Source organism: Talpa occidentalis, unplaced genomic scaffold (genome assembly GCF_014898055.3).
Source record: "Talpa occidentalis isolate TD23 unplaced genomic scaffold, MPIMG_talOcc4v2.1 talOcc4.14, whole genome shotgun sequence".
NCBI classification, from domain to species: Eukaryota; Metazoa; Chordata; class Mammalia; order Eulipotyphla; family Talpidae; genus Talpa; species Talpa occidentalis.
This window is the reverse complement of record NW_023601433.1, coordinates 10,278,882-10,287,702: the sequence shown is the minus strand read 5'-3', so window position 1 is coordinate 10,287,702 and position 8,821 is coordinate 10,278,882. Positions and strand designations below refer to the sequence as shown.

The following is an 8,821-nucleotide window of genomic DNA, read 5'->3' as shown; positions in this document are numbered from 1 at the left end:
TTTTGTTCTGTTTTTATGGGAACTACACCTGATGTAAAATATATACAAATAAAGAAAATTAATTTAGAAAAAGACCCTTGAGGCCATATAATTTCAGTTATTCTCCCTCACCCTTTGACCCATTGTACCATTATTATCATATATTTTGGTATTCACACACATTATAGAATAAAAAAAGAATAAATATATACTTTTTAAGTAGTCAGTTGCCTTGTAAATAAGAGGGGAAAAAAGATAGTGCTTTGATTTTGCTCCTATTCACCATTTCCAGTTCTCTTCATTCTTTCTTGAGGAATAGTTGCTGTCCCATGTCATTTTACTCTGACCAGATAGATTTCTTCTGGCATTTCTTATGATGTAACTGTATGTACATAGAGTGCATAGTTTGGCTCTAGTTTTCATTTGCTTTTGCTTCTCTCTAGACCTTCAAATACAAATGAAAGTGGATGCATTAAAAATACCAAAGATGACCAAACTTGTTTTTCAGGTGATATGTCCATGCTAAGAGTGCTGCCTTTCTGCCCAGGTATCAGGAATGAGATGACAAGGATGGGAACCCTGGGCTGGCTTCACCCTTTAGAGAGATTTTACTGATTTATAAAGACTTGAATATATTTAAACTTATTTTTAGATTTGGAAGATTTTATAAAAAAAAATGTGGGGTTTTGGCTCTTGAACAGTTGGAAACTGTAAATTTAAACCCAAATTCTATGATCCTATTTGGAACAATTAGCCACAGGTGACTAGCTGTCCCCTGCCCAATGGGATTTGTGCTATTTAGTTTGCCATGGTTTTCCACCCTGATTCACCCACCGCCATTTTCCTGCTGTTCTCTGTGGTCAAGACCAAGGAGCTAGAATGTCTCCATTCAATCCAAGGGTGATCTAAAAAGTAAACTAAGGTGGTTTATGTTTGCCATTCATTTAAGACAACAGATTAGGTGGGAAGTTTGGAATACCCTGTGCCTGTACCTCTTTAACACCAAATTAAACCTTCTACAAGGGAATGCAATATGGAAAACTGTTGTTTTAAAACAAATAAACTCTTGAGTTCTTAGATCATGACTCCAAGCCTGACTCAATGACATTAAGTCTCTGTGCTGGGTGAATTTACACCTATTGTGTAATTTACACCTATTGTGTGAATTTACACCTATTGGATGGAGGACTTCTACCTTCAAATCATAGTAGAGACACATTTTCTGAATGTATTTTCCTCTCCTGAAGGTAAATCTTAATCATAAGGGAATGGACCAAGAATGCAATCTTTGCAGAGGTGTCAGACCTCCAATTGACCTGGGAAAGATACATGTGAAATGCAAAATAATCTTGCCCCAACTGGGAAAATTTTTTCTCTTTTTTTTCTTTTCTTTTTTTGGTATTATTACATTAAATGTTTGTGAATCCAGCATGACTTCAGACTCCAGAAGAATCCAGCTTTTTCTGGACTCCACAACCATGCCCAGGATCCAGCCCTATGGGGTTGAACAAAAGTGTAGGAACCAGCAGGAACACATGGGGAAGTTATCCCAAACAAGGACTATAGTGGTGGTCAGCGTGAAGGTTGGGATTCATGACCTACTATGGGATGAGGTTAATTTTGTGCAGTGTGCTTTACAGGAAGAATCTGGGAAGACTTCAAATTCACGGCCATGGTACAAATAGCTGTCAATGCAGAGAGATAGACAAAAACTCTTCAGCTCATTTTATCCTTTTTGAAGCTTCAGAGGGGAAAACAAGCTTCTCCTGATGATAGAAAATGAGAAAAGACAAGAGGAATGGGATCTCTGCCCTAAATCCATCCTTTTAGATTAATGCTCACTAATGGATATTAAAACATGGTAGATTAATGAAAGCCTGATAGACCATGCAGATGAAAAAATACACTTACTTTTGACAGCCAGGCAGTGAAGAGACGTCCAGGAATTAAAGACCAATTCAGATGAAATTACCCTCTCCATTAGGATGTGCTTTCCTTGGTAAATCAGGAGCTGTAGGAAAGAGGAAAAAGATGTTATGATCATCAGACAGCTTTCGTTTAAACTGTAACTTGTGATCACAGGACTAAGGGGCACACTAGGTTTCACATGCTGGCAGATTAACTCAACACGGGTCAACAGGACATAGGAGGAAGGGGTGCTGGAATTTTGGATAAGCACCTGTTGGACATTATGAGCAGCTGGATGTAGGGACATGAAGGAGTCTGCCGGGTGTCAGTTGACCAGCTTGCAAGCAAAGGATGTTTTCACCTTTGAGTCCTTACTTGCTCTTTGTGGTAGTTATGTATCTTGTGAATTTAGCTAAGCTGGAATTACATTGCCAGGATTCTTTTCCTCCTCTTACTCCGCATGAGTTACCCTAATTTGTGTAAGATTTGGAAGAAGTGAAACAACATTCAATTTTCTACTCCAAGGGTTGAGGTGGAAAGATTGCCAAGCGCTGTGGCAGCCATATAGCTTGTTGCTGATGTGCTGTCTCATCTGGCAGGCAGCATCTGGATCTACAGTTCCTCTGGTATCTGCAGTGTTAGTGTTTGGTGTGCAGCTCTATGGCAGAGGACGCTAGCTTTTTTCTTGATGTCACTGTGAGTTTTAGACTAAAGATGGTGAGAGAAATACATGGGGGTCCAGGTGTGGTGGACTCCAGCTTATTCGTGGGGGATCCAGTTCTTCCTCACTCTCTCCTGCTTCCCTTAGAGTGTTCATACAAACCACCCATCCAGCTGGTCTAAGAGTAGGTCAGATGACAGATGGAGAGGAAGTGGCCTCACATACACTCCCCTCAAACCTCCAGCCCATCTCTTCTGAATGCCATGGAGGTTCTGCTTCTTGAAGCAAATTCCAACTGATATCCTGACTCTGTGGTGACAGACAGTGGATTGACTCCCAGGAAAATTCCTGCAAATTTGTTGGAGTCTCTGTCCTCAAAAAAGTTGGCTTGTCTTCAGCCCCTAGAAGATCTAAGTTAAACCATGGCGAGTTATTCTTCTCTATATGGTGAGAAGGTTGTGGAAACAGAAAGATTCTAGTTGAATTACCTTGCGGGCAGGATAACCGCATTGGGACACACTTTCCTTTCTAGTAAGCAATAGCTTCTTCACTCACCTACACTTGAAGGTTGGGGAGTTCATCTTTGTTTTTTTAGCCTTTACTTGCATGAGTTAGTGAGATATCCAATTGCCTAATCTAGAAAAAAACCGGACTTACTTTTTTTCATTTCAATGGAAAATTTGCTTTAATTCCCACGTTGGAAACTTGAATTCAAGGCTTGAGGTTACTTTTTAATAAGTAATTTTGAATTATGGGAGTGAGAGTCACCTATCTCTCTGTCTATTTGTTTTTGGGTAAAGAGGAAGGGACTAGTGTTTGTTGAGTACTTGTTGAGTACTTGTGCTTTGTATGCATTTTCTGCAATAGGTCATTTAATCCTCAAATAATGTAGGCATTTGGATTAGCACTCCACCTCACAGGTGAGCCACAGAGTCCTGGACAGATTAAACAGCTTGACTAGGTTCTTTTAGCATGTGGGTAGTTGAATCTGGATAGGAAGCTCGTTCTTCCTAGCTCAACAGCTCTTGATCTCGGGCATTCCCTGGTGGCGCAGCGGTTGAGCGCTGGGCTGCGAAGCTGCCCATAGCCTCTGCAGCACCGGTTTGATCCCCGCCGCTGGCGAGGGTCCCACATGGTGCGCAGACCTCTCCTGCTGTGCCCGCTGCTCCCCTCAGCAGTGTACTTTGGTCCTTCTGCCTGTTCTGCTCCCCACTCTGCCTCTGGTGAATTCTCTCACCCTCCCGCGCTTCTGACTGTACCCAGTGCTTGTATAAATAAATAAATCTTTAAAAAAAAAAAGAACTTCTTGAGTGTTTATGTGTGATTGTGACCCACCTATGTGATATGATCTGACAGTGGGGTCAGTGGGAAGAGGGCTGGCTGAGCCCAGACATCAAGCTCTGATTTTGGAGTTCCAGCTTAGCCAACCCTATATCCCCAGGCAGCCACAAGTGAGAACAAATATCTTCCCCCTTCCTCATCTCAAAAGATGAATGAAAATAAACTTTGTATTCAACAAATGGGAAACCACTTTGGACAACTACAAAGTGAAAGATGACACTAAGTAAATCAAAGGCTTGTTTTTATTGGATTTTATTGGAGTCCTCCACTTAGCACAGTGGTTTTCAAACTGGGCATGCTAGAGTGTCCTTGGGTGCCGTGCTAGGATTGGGGGCTTCAGCCTCATTTTCAGTTCAAGAATTCTATTCATATCTATTTCTCATAAGAGAGTTTTAAAAGTAAAACTTTTTTTTTAAGGCAGTTTGAGGTTTGCACCAAAATTGAGAGGATGGTACAAAGATTTTCCATATACTCTCTGCACCTCCTCCCAGGCAGTCTCCCCCATTATGAATATGACCCACCAAGGTGGTTTGTTCCAATCTGGGAGCCTGTGTTGACACATCATAATCAGCCAAAATCCATAGTTCACATTACAGCTCACTCTGGATGTAAATTCTATGGGCTCAGACCACGGTGTAATGATACCTATCCATCATTAGCGTATCATACAGAGTAGATTTACTGCCCTAAGACTCCTCTCTCTTCTATGCATTCACCCCTTGCCCTGCTTCCTCATAATGAGATCTTTATATTGGAGTAATTACAAGTGATTAGAAATAAAAGCAAAACAGGCTTCTCATACTCAGATTTGAAAGCCTTTGATGCTGGATAAGGAGGTCCCTGATGGGTGTGTGGTGAGGACAGACATGGGCTGGATAGGAAGGTCCATGTCATGCACAAAGGTTGATGAATCCAGACTAGAAAGCAAGTCTGGGAGTGTAATTAGGGTATTATAGGGTAAATAGTTATGGAGATTCCAAATTTTATTCTGATTTTGTGTGTTTGGCAGTTGCTTGTGAGTGAAAATGCGGCTCTTGTCTGACTGTAGGAGGTGGGGCCAGGAGTGGCTTAGCTGACGAGGAATCAGGATGCCAAGGGATGTGAAGCAACACAGGATGTGTAGACAGGAGACCTTGTGTCTAGTGCAGCGAATGCACCCAGATGGATAATTAGCAAGTTTCCTCCCCATGAAGATGCTCACTGGAGCATACATGTTGATTTCTTATGTGTCCTTTTTAGAGGTACTGTGGTCAAAGTAATAATACTCGAGTCTCTACAAGTATTCTAATATTTTATGCTCCGTTGCTGCTGTTTCAATGGAGTACAGATGGGTGGAAGGGGCAAGGAGAGATGTTCAGAAGTTGGAAAGGGAGGAGGGAAGAGATGTACTGGAAAAGGAATTGATGTCTGAGCTTTCCTCTCCATGGTTGCTTATTTTCTTCTTTCTCCTGCAGTCTGATGGATGCTGGGGATTTCAGGATTTTAGTGAGGTTCATTGCCTGAGTGTACTCAGGCATCTAATGACTAACCTAAACATCAAATGACTCCATCCTTTTCACTCGTGACTCCAGCAGCCGAAGGAAGCTAGCTGTACAACCTAGACAGCCTGCAGCGATCACTCTTTACTCTTACAGAAGAGGCGAATGGGAACCCACCAAGCTGACCTTTGGTTTTGCCAAGGCCAGTTACTCTGGAGCTGGCCAGCCCACTTGTGGCGGCCATTGTTGGCAGAGTCTTAAAGACAGCCATCACAGGGGAGCTCTTTATGGGGTAGCAGGGCATCCATACACATAAAAAGCAGAAGCAATGCTTGTTAGTTATGGGGAAGGTGAAAGGCTTAGAAAACTGATTAGCGTAGCAGTGTGGTCAGATGGAAATGAAAGCTCAAAAGCACAGTCGTTAATTGGGTGCTTACCTACTCATTTGAGCTTGGGTGTCAGCAGTCCCGCACTTCATTTCAAACCCAGGGTCAGACTTTAATGCTACATCATAAATTACGTAAAGGCACAACACTAACAATTAGATAATTATGGAGACCCATGCTGTTGCAATTTAACTGGGCAAGTTCAGGGCAAACATGACAGGAATACAGCTTAACCCTCACACTGCTGGCAGCCTTTTTGCCCAAAGGGACAAATGAATATATGAGATGATGTGGTTGGCTGGTGTCCAAACGCTATGGGTTAAATCATTTCTTTCCAGTAGTTAGATTCATCAGATGACCTAAGCTGACTCAGAAGAAATCTTAGAAAAGTGTTAATTATATCTTAGAAAAATCCTGTTTCTAACTCCACACCAGCTAATGCACCTGGGGGTGGGCTGGGTTCCAGTTAAACTTTGAGCTTAAGCTTAAGATCACAGCTAATTTTTACCATTATGAGACTTTCTGTAGATGGAATATATGATCATTCAATTCCAGGTCCCCTGCAGTAACATGTGAATCCAAATAGAAGGGTCCATTTTTAATTCTCATTGCGTTCTCACTGGCAAGTGGCCGATTGCATCAGTGAAGGTGTTTTATTGACCATTTTGAACTGACAAGGCTGTGCTGGCTCTTCTGGGATGTGATCATTCCAGAATGATGCTTACGGGCACATCCTCAGCACACAGACATCATTAATAGGCATTTAAGCATCTTTCTGATTTCCTGGCAGAGTCGGAAGAGGTGCGGAGGGTCAGCCCATGTGCCTGTAATAAGGGTTTTATTTCTGGGAGAGTTTTGTCTTCACTCTCAGAATGTGAACTTGAGGATGTCATGAGCCATGTATTGTTTTCCCTTGATCTTCAGTGCCCTGGCCCAAGGAGAAGAGAACATTAGAAGGAACAGACAGTTCTAAAGAGCTTCACGGAGGGAACGAATAGTTCTCATCTGGGAAGTATAAAGGAAAAGGACAGACAGCTTAATTGATGTTTAGGTTTTGGAAAATCAGATTGTCTGAAAAATGAAATCCCATTTTATTTTCCCTAAAATAATATTGAAAACTGAATTCTAGCATGTGAACAGATCACTGTACTTGTCGGGTCTTGTTTCAAAAAAGATACCATGTGACCAGCCCACATGTCTACAGCGGAGGTCACAAAGAACTTAGAATCAGGGACCATAGAATTTAAGATTGTAGGGTTCGTGGGGAACTCAATAGCCTGTGTGTGAAATAGTGGGTGTTCCCTGAAGACTTGGGGGTTACCCAACCCTATATTCGGCTCAAAAATGGAGGTAGAAGGGGGATGGAGTGTGAAAATCTTCCCAGTGCCTACCAAGCTGGCATGGAGGACATGCCACCAGGGAACTCTGTGCGTTATGCGTGCATGTGTGTGTAGCTGTGTGAACCCACAGAGCTGCATGAACCCACAGAGCTGTGTGTTGGCAGAGGCAGCAGAAGTGTGCAAGAGCAGGGCGATTAGTACCAAGCCTACTCCTGGGAAGGAGAGGTGTTCTTGTCCTCCTGATTCCACTTCTTGTCAGTGAGGGTCGGAGTCAGGGATTTGTCCTTCTGATGCTTTCTCCAGTGCAGCAGGTACGTCTGCAGTTTGGTGACAGCACCCAACATGCCATTATGGCACCTCCAGATTGGCCCAGAGTGGCAATGGCTGAGAATCCTTGAGAAGCAGAGTCCTCTTTTCTGCAGGAATGTTGCTCTAATTGACCTGGCAAGCCCAGTGTACCCCCCATGGATTTCTGAGGTTTCCCACAGGAGGGAGGACTCTGCGGAGAGGACAGCTTTTTCCTGTGCTAAGTGAGGTAGGATGCCAGGCTCATTCAATTCTAATATTGACAATGATCCTTTCATTAGATACTCCAAGCTACCTACTTGGGATTATTAGTTACATATAGACAAGGCTTACATAAAAGTTACAGGTTATGTTAGTCAGGCTTGAAAAGGATAGAGAGAACAAAGATACTTGGATTGTAGAAACTCCATGGAGTCATTCCATGATAAATGATGGTCATTTTTTAAAAAGATTTTTATTTACTTATGCATATAAGAACTGGGGTACAGGCCAGAGGCGGTGGGGGTGGGGAGCTGAGAGGATTCACCAGAGACAGAGTGGGGAACAGAACAGGCAGACTGACTGAAATACACTGCTGAGGGGAGCAGCAGGCAAGACAGGAGAGGTCTGCTGCGCCATGTGGGTCACATCCCTGCCCGGGGATTGAACTCATGCCTCAGTGGCTGGCGATAGCTTGATAGCACTGAAACTCTAACCCCTCTGCCACCGGGGTGGCCCAAGATGGTCTTTTTTTTTTTTTCCAGTATGTGGAAATAATACACGGAATGACAAAGCTCAGCTCTCTACTGGAAAATTTCTCAAGCAGAGAAAGTGATACCTTGCAGAATAACCCCCCATCATTTATCTTGGTCTGGGTCCTCTTCCCTACCTTACCTGCTGCTCTTCTATGTTCCCCAAAGGAGTGGCTCAAATCAGGACCAAAATTCACTAAGCCCAATTTTGTAGACATCTTCAGCTTGAAATGTCTTTGGAGTGTCTTCATTGAACATCGAGGCTGAGACATGTGACTTGTTGGCGAGAGGATCTTTTGGGGACGTTGCTAGTGCTTGGGATTGGATATGATATGTTCTGTAACCAAAGACAGGTGGTGTCTTTAATTTCTTTAAAGTTTTCTCCTGAAAGTTTTTACCTTCTCACCACCTTCCCCCACTTTTCCCACCCCTACTTCTGCCCCTGTGTTCTGTTCCTATGATGTCAGCTTTTTAAGGTTCCACATATAAGTGAGATCATACAGCATGTGTCTCTCTCTGTCGGACTTACTTCACTTAGCATAACGCCCTCAAGTCCATCCCTGTTGCAGCAAATGCCAGGGTTTTCTCCTTTATATAGCAACATCATATTCATATATACATATCTGAATTGTATATAGAGCTCACATTTTCCTCCCCCATTGTTCTATGGATGGATATTTCAGTAGTTCCA

The 8,821-nt window shown here is 42.9% G+C and overlaps 1 long non-coding RNA gene across 2 annotated transcripts; it reads right to left on the bottom strand.

The window, feature by feature from the left end:
• Positions 1 to 211: 211 nt before the first annotated feature.
• On the bottom strand, positions 212 to 8,549 carry LOC119245185 (uncharacterized). 2 transcript variants are annotated; one of them, XR_008551912.1, is made up of 3 exons: positions 8,273 to 8,549; positions 1,891 to 1,990; positions 212 to 424 (listed from the first exon to the last, which is right to left on the bottom strand). It is a non-coding gene; the product is annotated as an uncharacterized LOC119245185 (long non-coding RNA). The 2 variants fall into 2 exon arrangements; XR_005125191.2 differs by lacking the exon at positions 212 to 424 and adding an exon at positions 1,350 to 1,745.
• Positions 8,550 to 8,821: the final 272 nt, after the last annotated feature.